Source organism: Cervus elaphus, chromosome 27, assembly GCF_910594005.1.
Source record: "Cervus elaphus chromosome 27, mCerEla1.1, whole genome shotgun sequence".
Lineage (NCBI taxonomy): Eukaryota > Metazoa > Chordata > Mammalia > Artiodactyla > Cervidae > Cervus > Cervus elaphus.
The window spans coordinates 30,343,854-30,361,437 of NC_057841.1; positions in this window are offsets into that span (position 1 = coordinate 30,343,854).

Sequence of the window (17,584 nt, forward strand, 5' to 3'; positions counted from 1 at the left end):
AATTTGAAATAATAAAACCAAATTTCATGTTTAATTGATTATCATCATACTAGAGATACTGTATTTAGAATACTTTGGGCTAAGCTTGGTATGTACTTCACATGATTAATGATTATTTATTATTACTATTCAAAGTTCTTTAACAGCCTTTTGTTAACAAATATTCCTTTCCATTCTCACTTTCTATTTTCCCCATTTCAATTCATTATGATCCAATTATTCTGCACAGTGAGAGGTTCAGGAGTCTACATGCTCTACTTTGCTTCTGTTTACCTATCATTTATTTCTCTAGCTGTCTTCTATCCTTTTTTCTATCTTTATCTCTCTAACTACCCAGGTTTATTTCTATCTCTATCTCTGCTGCTTCTTATTGCTAAAATTACTTTTGTTCCATTTCCACACATTGAAATCTATGGATATTTCAAGATGTTGTGTTTTCATGTTTGCCTATGTTTTCATGCACCAGGAGTCATGTGGAAATATAAGTTCACAACCAAGTATCCTTCACTCTCACTGGGGAAAGTGCAGAGAAGACAATTTAGAGAAGTTCATGGGACTGCTTTTAGCTAGGTTATGAGAAATATGAAGCATTGCAGGTTATACAAGAAACATTTCATGTGTGTGTGCTCAACTGCATCCAACTCTTTGCAACCCCATGGACTGTAGCCCTCCAGGCTCCTTCTGTCCATGGAATTTCCCAGCAAGAATACTGGAGTGGGTTGCCATTTCCTTTTCTAGAGGATCTTCTTGACCCAGGGATCAAACCCACATCTCTTGTCTTCGGCATTAGCAGGCAGATTCATTACCTTTGAACCACTTGGGAACCCCACAAAAGACGAGCTGAAGGTTAACACTGTCTTCAGATATATAAAGGGATTTCATACTAGAAGAGACATGGTCTATGTTATACCAGAGAACAACGAGACACCTGTTAAATGTCTTGGGTCTAGGCTGAGGGACTGTCAGAAGAAACATTTCAGCTTGGTGTAAAGAAGAATATGCTAGTAAGAACAGCGAGGTAGTACTAGAAAACCCTCTTTAGTTACCTAGAGATCCATTTATACCTGAACATGTTAAGGGAAAACAAGACATCCATTTGTCAAGTAAACCTTTTCCCTGAAGATATGTGACTTGCAATCGATGGTGTATGAGATTCATGTAGCTGGTGTAATAGATTACCACAAACTTGATTCTCATAGTTTTGAAGGACAGAAGTCTGATATCAAGGAGACAGCTGGGTTGCACTCTCTCCATAGGCTCTTGAAGAGGATTCACACCTCTCTTTCAGCTTCTGGAGGCTACACTGGCAGCCCTTGGTGTTCCATGGCTCAGTCACGTCATTCGAATCCTGACCTCCATTTTCACATGGCATTCTCTATGAATCGTTCTCAAAACTTCTTTAGTTTTTCTCTTAGAAGGATACATATGATTATATTTAGGGCCCATCCAGACAATCCAGGATAAGATTCTCCTTTCAAGAGCCTTAATTTAAACATGCCTTTTGTTATATAAGGTAATATTCAAGGGTTCCAGAAATTAAGACATTTACATATAGTTTGGGGGCCACTATTTAGCCCACTACAGATGGCCTAGAAGGTTCTAAGTTTTGGATTCTGTTATTCTATAGTTCAAAAGATAACTTCAGCCTTGAATAAGTACTAGGAGAAGCAAATAATCAATGAGTTCCAAGGAGAGTTAATAATAAATTCAATGTCTTCAGTTAAAACATAATGTTTACCGAAGTTCAAGTTTACCACATCAGTAGAATCAGCATATCCTGATTGCCCTGTCCACTTTATTTCTCTGATATATAATTCAGTTCAGTTCAGTTGCTCAGTCTTGTCTGACTCTCTTTGGGACCCCATGGACTGCTGCACGTCAGGCCTCCCTGTCTATCACCAACTCCCGGAGTTTGCTCAAACTCTTGTCCATTGAGTCAGTGATGCCATCCAACCTTCTCATTCACTGTCCTCCCCTTCTCCTCCCACCTTCAATCTTTCCCAGCATTAGGGTCTTTTCCAATGAGTCAGTTTTGTTAATATAGGGCTTTCAGGATATGATCAAGGGCTTCATGGTGGCTCTCAGATGGTAAAGAAACCACTCGCAATGCAGGATACCTGGATCAGGAAGATCCCCTGGAGAAAAAAATGTCTACCCATTCCAGAATTCTTGCCTGGAAAATCCCTTGGGCAGAGGAGCTTGGCGGCCTTCAATCCATGAGGTCACAAGGAGTTGGACTGAGTGACTAACACTTTTTAAGTATACGAATAAACATATATTACTAAGCCTACAAATATGTGTCAATAAGATGGAGCCAAAGAAAAATGGCCCTGCTCTGAGAGGTAATGTGCAAATATATAAGCATTTAAAAAATATATGGAAGTATTAAACTATTTCAAGCCTTGAACATATTCATAAAAATTAACTTGTGAGAAAATATATGTGCTTATTTCATAAAGACTGGTATATAGATAAAGAGTAAGGAAAAGTGATTTCACTAATTCTCCTTTCAATATTTGTTATACATAAAACATCTTTTTTCAATATTCACTTAGGTTTATAAGAAATACTGAACCAAATATATTGGATCTTACATTTCACTTCTTTAGAATGTTAGAGATTCTAATAGCTATTTTTAAATGATTTATATCCTTATGTAATTTAGTATCATTTTATTCAATAATTCATTTGCATTTTTACAGAAAATTTAAGCAAGATAGATAAAAGCAGTTTTATATGACTGTTCATTTTTCAAAACTGAGTTTGATAGTTAAGCTCATGATTTTATCTTTTATTTTTATTCCCTAGTAAAATAAACACTCAGTAATTTCTTGGGTAATGGAGCAAATTCAATATGGAAAATTTCAAACAAGTACCTATTATTTTTATTTCACACCAAGTAAATATTACTTTTGTATGCATGTAAATGTATGCATATAAACTATTTTGCATTTAATAATTGTTTCAATGTCTTTTGAAGAAAAAGATTATATTTTTTTCCATTTCTGTGACAGAAACTGCCAAGTACAAGTTGGATATGAAAATATTTAATTTAAAATTATATTAAAATATTTGAATGCTTAGAAAAGACATGGACTTATAAAATAGAGTATTACATACAGATTAAAACACCATGTTTCCTATATTATTAATTTCATAGACTATTTTCATTCACTGATTATTTACCACATAAGGGAGCATTTTGTGATTCATATAGTTCTTTTGATCCACCTCAAGGTCCTAAATAGAGTTAAGATATCAAGCAGTTTCCTGAAAGTATTCAGACAGATTGTGGTATCATCCACAAATGTGTTCTTTTAGGTAAAATTCATAAATTTTTTGGTTCATTTTAATTCAATTTCAATCACACTTTAGCTAATTAATATGGTGGTTTATATAGGATAAATAAAAGAAAATACCAGACTTTAGAACACTTTCTGCCTTACAAAAATTTTCTAACAAAAATGCAAAAGGATTTTGAGATATGCTAACTATAATTGACACATATCCATGCATAACTCTAATAAGCTTTACCTTTTTTTTCCACCAAGATGATGCTAATCTACCATCTTAAAATTGATACCTTACTTTATTTTTCCTTTCAGAGATAAAAATTTGCTTTGACATATTTTCAGGCTCCTCCTGGCTCCTTGTTACCATTTACAATTTTATCTTGAGTAGAATCTATATAAAATAAAGAAAGGTAACTGGTTCACAAAACTATCTCTTTTTCTTCTAACTTACCAGTCTTTTCACAGCACCTGCTATATCCTTCTCATTGACACTTGTTTTACATTTTACTGGCTTCTAATATTTAATTTATTGATCTTCTTTATATGGGTTGTAAAATAACAATGGAGAGAGAATAACTTGTTCACTCTTTTATTGCTAATTATTAGAATAGTGCCTGACACACATTAATCTCCCAAATAATATTTGTGTAACCAGTGCGTGGGCTTCCCTGGTAGCTCAACTGTTAAAGAATCAGCCTGCAATGCAAAAGACCCTGGTTCCATTCTTGGGTTGAGAAGATCCCCTGGAGAAGGGATAGGCTACCCACTCCAGTATTCTTGGACTTCTCTGGTGGCTCAGACAGTAAAGAATCTGCCTGCAATGCAGGAAAGCCCAGTTTGATTCCTGGGTTGGGAAGATCCTCCTGGGTTGGGAGGAGGGCATGCCACACACTCCAGTATTCTTGCCTGGAGAATCCCCACGGACAGAGGAGCCAGGTGGGCTACAGTCCCTGGGGTTGCAAAGAGTTGGACACGACTGAGCAATTGAACACAGCAAGTACAAGGTTAACCTGAGATATCATTTCTTCATGATATTTTTATTATTATCATCACACGTCCAAGGTTGGATTCTGTGCCCATTTTACATTTCCTGAGCGCCATCTGTGTTACTGAAAACACATTATGACTTGTTTACCCAGTAGATACTAAGAAACTAAAGAAAAGTATTGTGTCTTCTTCAGTATATTTGTGCCAGCACCTAGCACAATATCTGGCATTTAGTCGGAAATCTAATAGCTGGTGGTTGGATAGAGAAATTAATTTTCATGAATTCACAATGCAAAGTGGGTCTCTTTAAACTATAATTTTAGGGTTATCAAATTTCTTTATTACTATGATAATGTTTGGCAATCCTTCACACACATATGATGTTCTATCTCTGAAAGATAATAAAAACTGTCTTCGAAGAATAAAATGTATTTTATTTTTATGTCATCCTTAAAAAGTCAGGAGACAAGCCCTGTAAATAACTGGTACCCAATATTTTGTTTAATCATGTCTCTAATATAGTTACAGAGCATATCATGAGTCATAGTTCACCCAAAATTATCTAATATTAAATATATATTTTTTTAATTTTAAAAATGTGTCTCTATCAGGAACCAATGACTTAGTGATTTTATGTTTATATTATCCACGACTTAAGATTTATAACATTGTGTTGCCACTTCAGGTTTTAATTTTTATGTCTGTTTATTTATTTTTTTATTTTTTTGGAGTTTGGGACAGGGAAAAGTTTATTACAGGGCCATGTAAGGAGATGGGTGGCTTACACTCTAAGAGCCCCAAAGTTACTGAAAGCTGTCAGCAAGCTCCTTTAAGGCAAAATGTGAAGGAGGGACATGATTAGTTGTTGCAGACTTCTTGGTGTCAGATACTTTGTTTTTAAAGTCAGGTCATGGTCAGGTAATTATGTTCCTATAAACATCTGCCAAATGAGTGTTATTATTCTCTGTCCTGACAAGAAAAGCTAAGGTGCCAAAACATAACTTTTACCCTCCAAGGTCTCCATCCTGGGGTTAAGAGGGGGCAGATTTCAGTTGGCAGCTTCCTCAAGGCCAGGTTCCCAGACCCTGCCCAGCTGTCGTCACTGAAGGAGCCAGGCTCCCAACTCAACCGGCCCTCAGGCTCCTCAGGCCTCCCAAAGAAGGGGAGACCAAGAGCCACGGACTGCGGCTCAGGCCGACTGCCACTGCCGTTAGGTCACAGAGACAAGGACGGGGGAGAGGTTCACCGCTGCCTCAAGGCCTGGGCCAAGGCTCGCGGGCGACCTTGGTGAGCGCTCTGGAGTCCTACAGTCCACAGCCCCACTCTGGTCTCTGGGGCCCCCAGATCACCCGCTGTCCCAGTGGGTCCTCCTCAGCCACTGGCCAGCGCCTCAGTGGGTCTCTCCCACAAGCAGCCAACTGTCAATGTGCAAACTTAGCAGTTCTGTCAGTCCCGTAGTGGGGCTTGCCCACAAGCAACAAATGGTCAGAAATGACAGTGAGAGGGGATTCAGACAACTGTTGAAGTGGTGGTCCTGAGGTGGAGAGTCAGGTAAGAGGTGAATCCTAGCCCTCTTCCTGAGGCCCTCCAGCTCAAGGTTTAATTTTTAAGAATTTTTTCTGCTGACTGCATAACCAAAGAAGGACAATATAGAGTCAGTCAAGTCTAGATGTTCACACATCTTATCTCACATAGTTTTCAGTAATTTACTTCTCTGAGCCTCAGTTTCCTTACCCTTAAAATAGCAATGATAATAAAATTGATACTTATCTCATAGGATTGCCATGGAGATTAAATGATACAATGCAAGTAATATTCCTAGTACATGTTATGAGTTCCTCTGTTTCTCTAGTGAGGTGTCATATTCAAAATTGCATCCAGTTTTAAGTGCAAACCACTGATACTTTATTAAGCTAAAATAACAAGTCTTGTTTTTTCTGATAGTTTTTCCAGCTATTGTTCATCATGTAAATGGTTTATTTTGCAACAGTATAATGTTAGGCTACTGTCTTCAGAAAGCAATCTGGCTTGATTGCCTTGCAGTTGGCTGAGGGTTCAGAGCACCAGTACTACGAAGTGGCATTTCATTTACACTAGATCACTGATTTTCTCCTCAAGAGACCTGTACTGAGCATTTCATGAATCTTTAAAACTCCCACTACTATTATAGAATGTAATTTCTCTCATAAAATTCAGTAAAACATGAAACTCCTAAGTGACCCCTTTGGATTTTTAATGATTCTATAAATGCATTACTAAAATAATTTATAAGGCTAAGTGACTTGTTCAACACATCAGTGTGGGTAATTCAAATAGGTGCTTCAGCAAAATTCCAAACTGTTACAAGTCATGGACCTTACCGCTTTACTCCACTTACTGCTAAATGCCTCTCCTCAACTACACCACAAACCTGGCTTCTTAAATTTTGGAAACCTGATGATTCCACATCGACTCTCTCAGATTATTAAATTGTTTTAAAATTACTCCCTGAATACAGACAACTCTGCATTTCTTTACTAGGAAAATTTATCAGTCTTTTTTAGAATTTTATTTCTGTTTCTAAGCACTTTGATTAATACTGGTTTTATTAATTAATGAAAATAAAGACTTCAAATACATGTACTTATTGCACTTAGTGAACTAATAGTCTTTAATTATTTTTGTAAAAAAACACTCAGTTTTGTTTTCATAGACTTCATGGTAAAGGGGAACTTTTAGAATAAATGAATATCTGGATTTTAATTCAGCTACAATTTTTTTAAAGTACTGTGACTATACAAGTTACATAGACTCACTTTCCTTGTCCATTAAATATTGATACAGTATGAGATTGTCAAGAGGATTAAAAAGAGTAAAATATGTCAACATTTATTACAGGTGGCGCTAGTGGTAAAAAACCCTCCTGCCAGTGCAGGTAGATGTAACAGATCCGGGGTTTGATCCTTGGGTCGGTCGGAAAAATCTCCTGGAGAAAGAAATGGCAACCCACTCCGGTGTTCTTGGCTGCAGAATCCCATGGGATGACAGCCTGGTGGGCTACACAGTCTGTGGGGTCGCAGAAGTCAGATGGGTCGGATACGACTTAGCAACTAAACCATTATAGGAAAGGTGCCAAATAAGTATTAGTTCTCATTTCCTTCTAATCAAAGAAGTTTCTTTTACGCTTTCTCACTTGATGAACATAATATTTTTAAATAGAGAAGATGAGAAATCCATCTGCAATTACTTATTATCTTTTGCTTATTTATATATCAAAAATAGTAAACATTTTCTTATTGTCCTCTTTTTAAAAGCTTAGAGTCATATTTTCTTCACACATGATTTTACTTGCTGACTATCCTTTTAAAAATTCTTATATTATTTCCTATCAGCATTACCATTTCTTTGATTCCAATTTAATAACAGGTATGATGTCTATTTTTGGAAATTTTACTATTTGGCTTTGTATGAAGCTTCCTTTCTTTATAATTTTTTATTAACTTTCAACATTGCTGGGTTAATTAATTAAGGAAGGCATTTTATTACCTGTCTCTTCAGACATATATTATGACAAGGATGTAAGTGACATCTAATAGCCAGAATGACAGGGAAGACCTAGACATGAGCAAAAAGTCTATTGCCATTAATTAGCCGCAATCAGGTATGAAACACATTGTTTTAAAAATCAAGATATTGGGGAAAAAAACATAATTGATTACAGTTAGTCACAACTTAAATATTTGTGAATTTTCAGGGTCCCTCTCAGTATTCAACTCTCAGGGTAAGCAAATATCATGGTGCTTTTTCTGAAAGGTAAACAGAATCAACACTTTTTTGGAACTTCTCCCATACTCTTTTCTTTCCCCTCTATGTATATTCTTTTCATAATATTTATGCAAAAGATGAACAGATTTTCATATTCCCATCATTTCTTCTTTAATTATTTTCATTTTCATTATCATTTTTAGTTCTGTCAGTACAGAAGTTATTTTTACACAGCAATCGGGGTTTAAGATGCACATTCCCATCTTTTGTTGAATAAACAAGTAAATGGATTAATGATGTGTGTAGGGAAGATGAAGTGACCCCATATTCTTCTATGAATAAAAAGAGATTCTGATAGGTTATAGCTTTGCACAAGATCCCAGAGCTGGGACTCCAACCTTGATTTCCTATGTCCTTTATTCGTTCAATTGGACTCTACTTTTCAACTTTGCATTGTTTCTTCAAATCTTCCTAATATCAAGATCAGTTCTCATCCTAAAGATTTTAGTGATTTATCAAGCCTTGTTTTTACCTTCCTCTATGAAAAAATAACAAGCATAATTTATAAATGTAGGAAAAATGTTAATCTCTAGAAAAACAAAATCATTATGAGACATATAAATACGTATATGAATTGGCTCTTGTGATTATGGAGGCTGGGAAGCACCAAGGTCTGCAGTTTGCACCTGGAGACTCAGGAGAGCCAGTGGTATAAGTTACTATCTGAAAACCATCAACTCAAGATTCAAGAGCTGATACATCAGTGTGAGTCCAAAGGCAGGAAAAAATAAAAAGACCCATGTCCCAGCTCAAAGCAGTCAGACAGGAGGAGTCCCCCTCTACTCACAGGATGGTTAGTCTTTGTTTTATTCTTTCTTTCAACTGATTGGATGAGAACCACCCATATTAGGGCTGGCAATCTGCTTTACTTAGTCCACTGATTCAAATATTAATCTCATTTAAAAACATCCTCACAGACACATCCAGAATATTTGATGAAATAGCTGGGCACCCAGTGGTCCAACCAAGTTGACACATAAAATTAACCATCACATCATCTCTTTTTTTCAGATTGTGTAAGAAACATCATTTATGTGGAAAGCAAAACAAATTATTAAGGCAACATGCATCACTTGGGCGCTGAATAACCAATAAATCAGAAAATGACAAGCTTTCTTGAAGAGGTAGTTAATTTTTTTAGGCTTTAATACTTTCTAAACATTTTCTTAATGTGATTGCAGAATCAATTGAAAATTATTTCAGGAGAAAATTTAATTACTTTCTAGGATTAAAATTTTAATTATGAGCATTCAATTAAATGCTAATATTGAGAATTACCCCAGGTTTGTATGCAAATATGTAATTTCTAATGCACAAATTGAAGATAAAGAAAGTTCATAGCAAAGGCTTTTTTTGAAATTCACTAAATCAGTGAAAATTTACTTTGAGAAACATTTTGTGCTTGCGATATGAAAAGTGATAAGTCCACTATTACCTGCTCTACTGGAAAAAAAAAATTGGTTGATAGATTCAGAATGCAGTTACAGAGAAAATTTAGGAGATGGGCTATTGTTATGCAAAGTTGGAAGTAATTTAACACTTTAGTAAAGAAATAAATGAAAATGAATAAAATGGATTTTTGTATTTCTCTTTTGTCATCAACTCTAACATAGAAATGTATTTACAGTTTCACTTAATTTTAAAGTTGAAAGGGCACTATATTTTATCTAATTTAACTTTCTTAAGATTGCAGATGAAAAATGTGAGGCTAGAAGAGTTACATGACTTTGGTGAAAAACGTATTCCTAGGAAAATGCTTTTCTGTCAGAATACTGTGCCAGTATAATATTCAACATGACCCACGGAGGAAGGAAGACTAATTCACAGATCTGGTTACTCATTTTACTTCCAAACCTAGCAAACTAGTATGAGATGTTGATCAAGTGAGTCTCTGTGCTTTTGAATCTTCCTCTCTAAAATGAGGTTGTTAAAATATATGATTTCTATGATATTTTCCAACTCTAATGGAGGGGAAGGAATAGATACCTGTAAAAAAAAGCAAAAAGAAAATATGATGATCTTTACATTGATGAATGATGATGAAATGCAATAAAGAACTTATTTATTTTCCTGAAGGTTCTTCCTCTAAATGAAAAGATAATTTTTAAGCACATTGCATACCCATATGATACTACACTAACTTCTATTATCTAATAAGATTAATATTAATCTTTTAAATAATATTGATTGAAACTTCAAATTATCAGTATATTTCTTACTCAAATTATGAAATAAAATTTTTAATTTAGCTTAATTTTATAAAGTCTGGGATTTTTATTGACTACATTTAGTTTCTCTGAAATCTAAAAGGGACTGAATTATTTGGCTAATATGTAATATCATATCTTATTGGGAATTTTGAAGAAAAAAATAAGTCATCTATAGTAAAATTTTCTATAAATTTTATTTGTTAGGAAATTGACACTACAATGATTCAATCTAAAACTCAAACTGAAAATAAGAATTGATAACAATATGTGATAAGGAGTTTATGACATGGTATGATGTCATCTTTGTGGATTATAGTATAGACAAACAGCAAATATTTTGTGATAAAAGTTGAAGGAATTCATTGTCAGAGCATCTGAGAACATTTAGCAGGCATTCTTCTCACTTCAGCATACATCTAAAATACATGAAATTTGTATTCTGGTTGGTGCAAAGCGTGTAACATAGGAAACCCTTTAAAATTGAATCTACTTTTAACAATTGAAAGAAGTTTTTTCCACTAATTTCTTTGTTGCTTGTAAAATACATTTTATATTCTCTGTCACTATGAAACATATACATTTATATCATATGTAAATATGAAGAATTAATAAAATATATTTGTATGTATATTTATACACACAATATTTCAACTTCCTTGAATACTTTTGACATTATTAATTTAGATAACTTTATTATCTACGTTGAGCTAGCAAGTCTAATTGGAAATGAAGACACAAAGTGTGCATTTTTTATCATATATCTAGAAAAAATCCCACACTAATACAGCTGATCGTTGACTAAAGTGAGGGTTAGGGACACTGGCCTCTACACAAACATTTGCATATAACTTTACAACTGCTTTCCATTTCACTGTTTCTCATCTGTGCATTTAATCAACCATGGATTATGTAGTATGTGAACCACAAGCTGGAATCGAGATTGCCGGGAGAAACAGCTCAGATATGCAGATGACAACACTCTAATGGCAGAAAGTAAAGAGGAACTAAAGAGCCTCTTGATGGGGGTGAAAGAGGAGAGTGAAAAAGCTGGCTTAAAACTCAACCTTAGTTATTTCATAGTTTTCTTAGTTCAAAAAACTAAGATCATGGCATCTGATCCCCTGACTTCATGATAAATAGAAAGGGGAAACATGGGAGTTTAGTGACAAATTTTATTTTCTCGGGCTCCAAAATCATGGCAGACAGTGACTGCAGCCATGAAATTAAAAGACGCTTGCTCCTTGGAAGGAAGCCGTGACTGATTTCTACAGCATGATAAAAAGCAGAGACATCACTTTGTCGATAAATGTCCATATAGTAAAAGCTATGACTTTTCCAGTGTACATGTATGGAAGTAAGAACTGGACCATAAAGACGGCTGAACACCGAAAAACAGTTGTTTTCAAATTATGGTGCTGTAGAAAATTCTCCAGAGCCCCTTAGACAGCAAGAAGATCAAATTATTCAATCCTAAAGGAAATCAACCCTGGATATTCATTGGAAGGACTGACACTGAAGCTGAAGTTCCAATACTTTGGCCACATTATGCGAAGATCAAACTCACTGGAAAAGACTTGATGCTGGGAAAGATTGAAGGCAAAATGAGAAGCGAGTGGCAGAGAATGGATCACTGACTCAGTGGACATGAATTTGAGCAAATTCCTAGAGACACTGGAGGACAGGGGAGCCTGGCATTTTGCATCCATGGAGTTACAAAGAGTGAGACATGATTTAGTGACTGAATAACAACATTTATTGAAAACATTAATATATAAGTGGAACCATGAGGTCTACACCTATGTTGTTCAAGGGGAAATTGTACATTATTTAACATGGTGAGTTTAATATGATCTTTACCAACAGAAGGCTAGGCTTCAACAGTATGTGAACCAAGAACTTCCAGATGTTCAAGCTGGATTTAGAAAAGGCAGAGAATCCAGAGATCAAATTGCCATTGCTTTGGAAAGAATTTCAAAGAATAGCAAGGAGAATTAAGAAAGCCTTCCTAAGTGCTCAAAGCAAAGAGATAGAGGAAAAGAACAGAATGGGAAAGGCTAGAGATCTCTTCAAGAAAATTAGAGATACTAAGGGAACATTTCACGCAAAAATGGGCACAATAAAGGACAGAAACAGTATGGACCTAACAGAAGCAGAAGATATCAAGACAAGGTGGCAAGAATACACAGATGGTGCTTGGTCAGTTTAGTCTATCCAACTCTTTGTAACCCCATGGACTGTAGTCTGCTAGGCTCCTCTGTACTTGGGATTCTCCAGGAAAGAATACTTGAGTGGGTTACCATTCCTCCTTCAAGAATACACAGAAGAACTATACAAAAGAGATTGTAGCCATGTTGGTGCGATCACTCACCTGGAGCCAGACATCCTGGAGTATGAGGTCAGGTGTGCTTGGGAAGCATCACTATGAACAAAGCTAGTGGAGGTGATGAAATTCCAGCTGAGCTATCCCAAATCTTAAAAGATGATGTTGTGAAAGTGCTGCACTCAATATGCCAGAAAATTTGGAAAACTCAGCAGTGGCCACAGGACTGGAAAAGGTCAGTTTTCATTCCAATCCCAAAGAAAGGCAATGCCAAAGAATGTTCAAACTACTGCACAATTGCACTCTTCTCACATACTAGCAAAGTAATGCTCATAATCCTTCAAGCTAGGCTTCAAAAGTACGTGAACAGAGAACTTCTAGATGTTCAAGCTGGATTTAGAAAAGGCAGAGACACCAGAGATCAAAATGCCAACATCTCTTGGTTCATAGAAAAAGCAAGAGAATTCCAGAAAAACATATACTTATGATTCAATAACTACACCAAAGCCTTTGACTGTGTGAATCACAAAAAAACAATTGAAAATTTAAGAGATGGGAATAGCAGACCACCTGACCTGCCTCCTGAGAAATCTATGTTAGTTGCTCAGTCGTGCCTGACTCTTTCCAACCCCATGAACTGAAACCCACCAATCTCCTCCGTCCATGGAATTTTCCAGGCAAGAATACTGGAGTGGGTTGCCATTTCCATCTCCAGAGAAATCTGTATGCAGCTCAAGAAGCAACAGTTAGTACCAGACATGGAACAACGGTAGCTCCAAATTGGGATTGGAGCATGTCAAGGCTGTATATTGTCACCCTGCTTATTCAACTTATATGCAGAGTATATCATGCGAAATACTAGGCTGGATGAAGCACAATCTGGAATCAAAATTGCTGGGAAAATTACCAATAATCTCAGATATGCATGTACTCTGCATGTATGTATTCTCATGATGTACTCTGCATATAAGTTAAATGAGCAGGGTGACAGTATACAGCCTTGACGTACTCCTTTCCTGATTTGGAACCAGTCTGTTGCTCCATGTCCAGTTCTCTCTGTTCCTTCTTGACCTGCATCAGATTTCCCAGGAGGCGGATAAGGTGGTTTGGTTATTGAGAAATATCAATAACCTCAGATACACAGATGACACCACCCTTATGGCAGAAAGCGAGGAAGAACCAAGGAGCCTCTTGATGAAAGTGAAAGAGGAGAGTGAAAAAGTTGGCTTAAAACTCAACATTCAAAAAACTTAAGATCATGGCATCAGATCCCATTACTTCATGGCAAGTACATGGGGAAACAGTGGACATCATGAAAGACTTTATTTTGGGGGGCTCCAAAATCACTGCAGATGATGACCGCAGCCATGAAACTAAAAGATGCTTGCTCCTTGGAAGAAGAGTTATGACAAATCTAGACAGCATATTAAAAAGCAGAGATATTACTTTGCTGACAAAGGCCCATCTAGCCAAAGCTGTGGTTTGTTCAGTAGTCATGTGTGGATGAGAGAGTTGGACTACAGAGAAAGCTGAGTGCAGAAGAATTGATGCTTTTGAACTGTGGTGTTGGAGAAGACTCTTGAGAGTCCCTTGGACTGCAAGGAGATCCAACCAGTCCATCCTAAAGGAGATCAGTCCTGAATATTCATTGGAAGAACTGATGTTGAACCTGAAACTCTAATACTTTGGCCACCTGATGTGAAGAGCTGACTCATTAAAAAAGACCCTGATGCTGGAAAGATTGATGGCAGGAGGAGAAGAGGATGACAGAAGATTTGATGATTGAATGGCATCACTGACTCGATGGACCTGAGTTTGAGCAAGCTCTGGGAGTTGGTGATGGACAGGCGTGCTGCAGTCCATGGGGTTGCAAAGAGTCAGACACAACTGAGCAACTGAACTGAACTGAACTAACAGAGATAGTCAAGGTAACTACCTAGATATTCTACAATCTTATTCCACACTTCCTTAAAAGAGCGTTTGAGACAAGTGTTAAGTATTCAGCACTAACCCGTCATTTAGTAGATGAAATTCCACACCTGCAGTGGAGAAGGGGAAAGGAAGAGGGCAGAACGGAAAACAAAGGAAAGTGATGTGTTACCCTACTGGTCATCACTGTCCATCAAATTATAGAACCAGTGCAGTCACTTGGCTCGAGACCACTGGACATCATCAGACAGGCACTTGAGAGAAGATGTCAGAGAACAGTCCATCAAAAAAAAATTTTTTTTATTGCTTCACTGCTCTTTCTTGTTGGTCAAAGTACATCCAATGCAGAAATAGCTGTTGTCTTCAGAAATTTTTTTTTCTTGTACCTTTTCCCCTTTGCCAGCTTCTGCCAAAGCCCCACCCATGTCCCAAGGTGATTGGTTCTTCCATACCTAGAAATGATCATAAATGCCAGAAAGTCAAGACATGTGGCAAGTCTGATTTCCAGAGAGCAGTAACCAGGGGTGAACTCCCAAGCTTCTTGGGCAAGTAAGTGTGCTGTTTGCCAAACTGTTGAAGTTGAGAGCATGACTTTATAAGTAGCTACAGATGCAGCTGAGTCAGAATAAGTTGTTAATGATCTGGAATTGTGGGAGCTACATGGTATTTGCTTGAGCAATCTGTAGTAGCTCCTTGAATATTTTACATATTTTATTTAAGTCATATGTATTTTTGATAACTGACTGGTATCTAATTTTTGGATACACGTAACTTTAATACAAATAAGCAGCAGAACTGTAGAAACCTAACGACATAGCAGATTCTGATTTTTCCCTTTAAAGGCCAAATAATCTACTGAAAATTAACAGATATAAGAATTATGAATAATTGATATCACATTTAAAATCAAATCCACTGCATTTTAGGCTGATTCGTTCAACTGCTGTTATTATTTTCCTTTTAAGATAGCAAAGTGTGTAACATGAAAAGATTTAAAATTTTTCCCAGACTACTAGAAAAACATCACTTAATTTGTAAAATTATCTTTAAAATGTCAAGGTTTAATAAATAATTTTATAAAATGTAAAATTCTTAATACTTCACCAATTTCTGCAACTAAGTTTTAGTTATGTTTCAAAAAGTATAATTTTAGCAAATAATTGTATTTTTCATAATTTATCCCCTTTGATTTTTCCTTACATGTAATATATGTTAATTATTTGGTGTAAGTTTACTGAGTGAAACTATCATTTGCTGTTATCATTTTGAATGAGCTGATAACCCTAAAACAGATGAAGAGAAACTTTATTCCAGAGATTTATGAAGACAGAATTATGAATTGTTCACAGTCTGCAAGTGAAACCACTCTCATAAATTGCCTCAGGAAAATCTTGATCAAATGGGTTTTGAACAAGCCTAAATCAGTGAGACAGCTGTGTCGCTTTTGAAGGAGTCAATGCAATGATATATAATGTTACATACTTTACTGCATTAAGTAGATTCTATATGTCATTTACTTAAATGGACACCAATTTTTAAGATTTTTTTCAATTATACAGTTAAATGAAATCAGTAAAAATGTAGCTTCAAACTATAATATATACTTAGCATTAAATTTATAATATGTCAAAAATCCAAAACTATGAGCTCTACTGTCACAGCAAGAAATTCAGAGGATATTGTGGAAAGTATATTTTTGTGTGAAAATTAGAATTACATTTTTAGTAACTATGATGCCTACTGGTTTAAGCAAATGTATTTCGTATAGGAGAAGATTCAATAAAACTTGGTGTGCCTAAGAAGTTATTAGATTTTTACTGCAATGTCCCTTGTAATATATTAGTTTTATGTAGTTTTACATTTTTAAATGTTTGTCAACAAAATATGTACTGCATATTGAATTTTAGACTCAATTTACATTATTGAGTGTATTACTGTTCATGGCCTTAAAAAAACTTTACTTGAAATTAATTGCTAGAAATATAGCATATAAGTTGTATTGTTAACTCTTTTATCTTTAAAAATACATATTTTGCACTATTGATAAAACTGCCTCTAATATAAGTTTTGGAAATGTCAAAGCTGTGTATCTAAAACTATTTTAATATGGGTATAGATATTGTGACTTTTCCATAAGTAAAGATTTCTTGACCAAATCATTAAGGTTTAACTTATTTCTAGGTGTGATTTATAAACTTGTGTTGAGTGAATATATGACTAATATTTTATTTCCTCACCTATCATAAACAAGTGCTTGTCTGTGATAGATACTGTATTGCACATGGAGGAATAAGAATGTGAGATTATTGTCCTTGCTTTTATAGGGCTTTCAGTCTTATATTTTTTTCCTTTATGACTGCATCATAGAATTGTGTATTTGATTAATCATAAGATCTAAGTGTATGGCCACAGAATACAGAAAACAAATCATATATGTCACTGAAGCTATAGTTTTTAACTCACTGTTGCTCTTTAGTTGCTAGGTTATGTCTGACTCTTTGGCACCCCATTGACTGTAGCCTGTCAGGCTACTCTGTCCATGGGATTTCCCAGGCAAGAAAACTGGAGTAAGTTGTCATTTCCTTCTCCAGGAGATCTTATTAGTAACTTCAACACACCATGCTGCTAAAAGTTAAGAGGCATAGGTTTAATACACATTTTCAAAATTTCAGTAATTCTTTGAATGTTTTAATTAAAAATAAATTTTTGAAGTAAAGTTTTACACATTTAAGATCAATACCCATATCAGTGTGATTTTATAATTAATACTATTTGATGGATAACTGTGTTTTGGTAAAATATCCACGCTTAAGCAGAACCAAATGACTGATTTTTGTATATTTGTGTATAAGTGACTGATGGTATACAGGTGTACTATATATAGGTAATTTGAATAACAATGTAATCTGTAGAATTTTATACTTTATGTCTTAAGTTCAATTTTAATATGTGCTATGTAATTTAATTTTCATTATAGGAGACTGGAGTGCAAAAGTAGGAAGTCAAGAAACACCTAGAGTAACAGGCAAATTTGGCCTTGG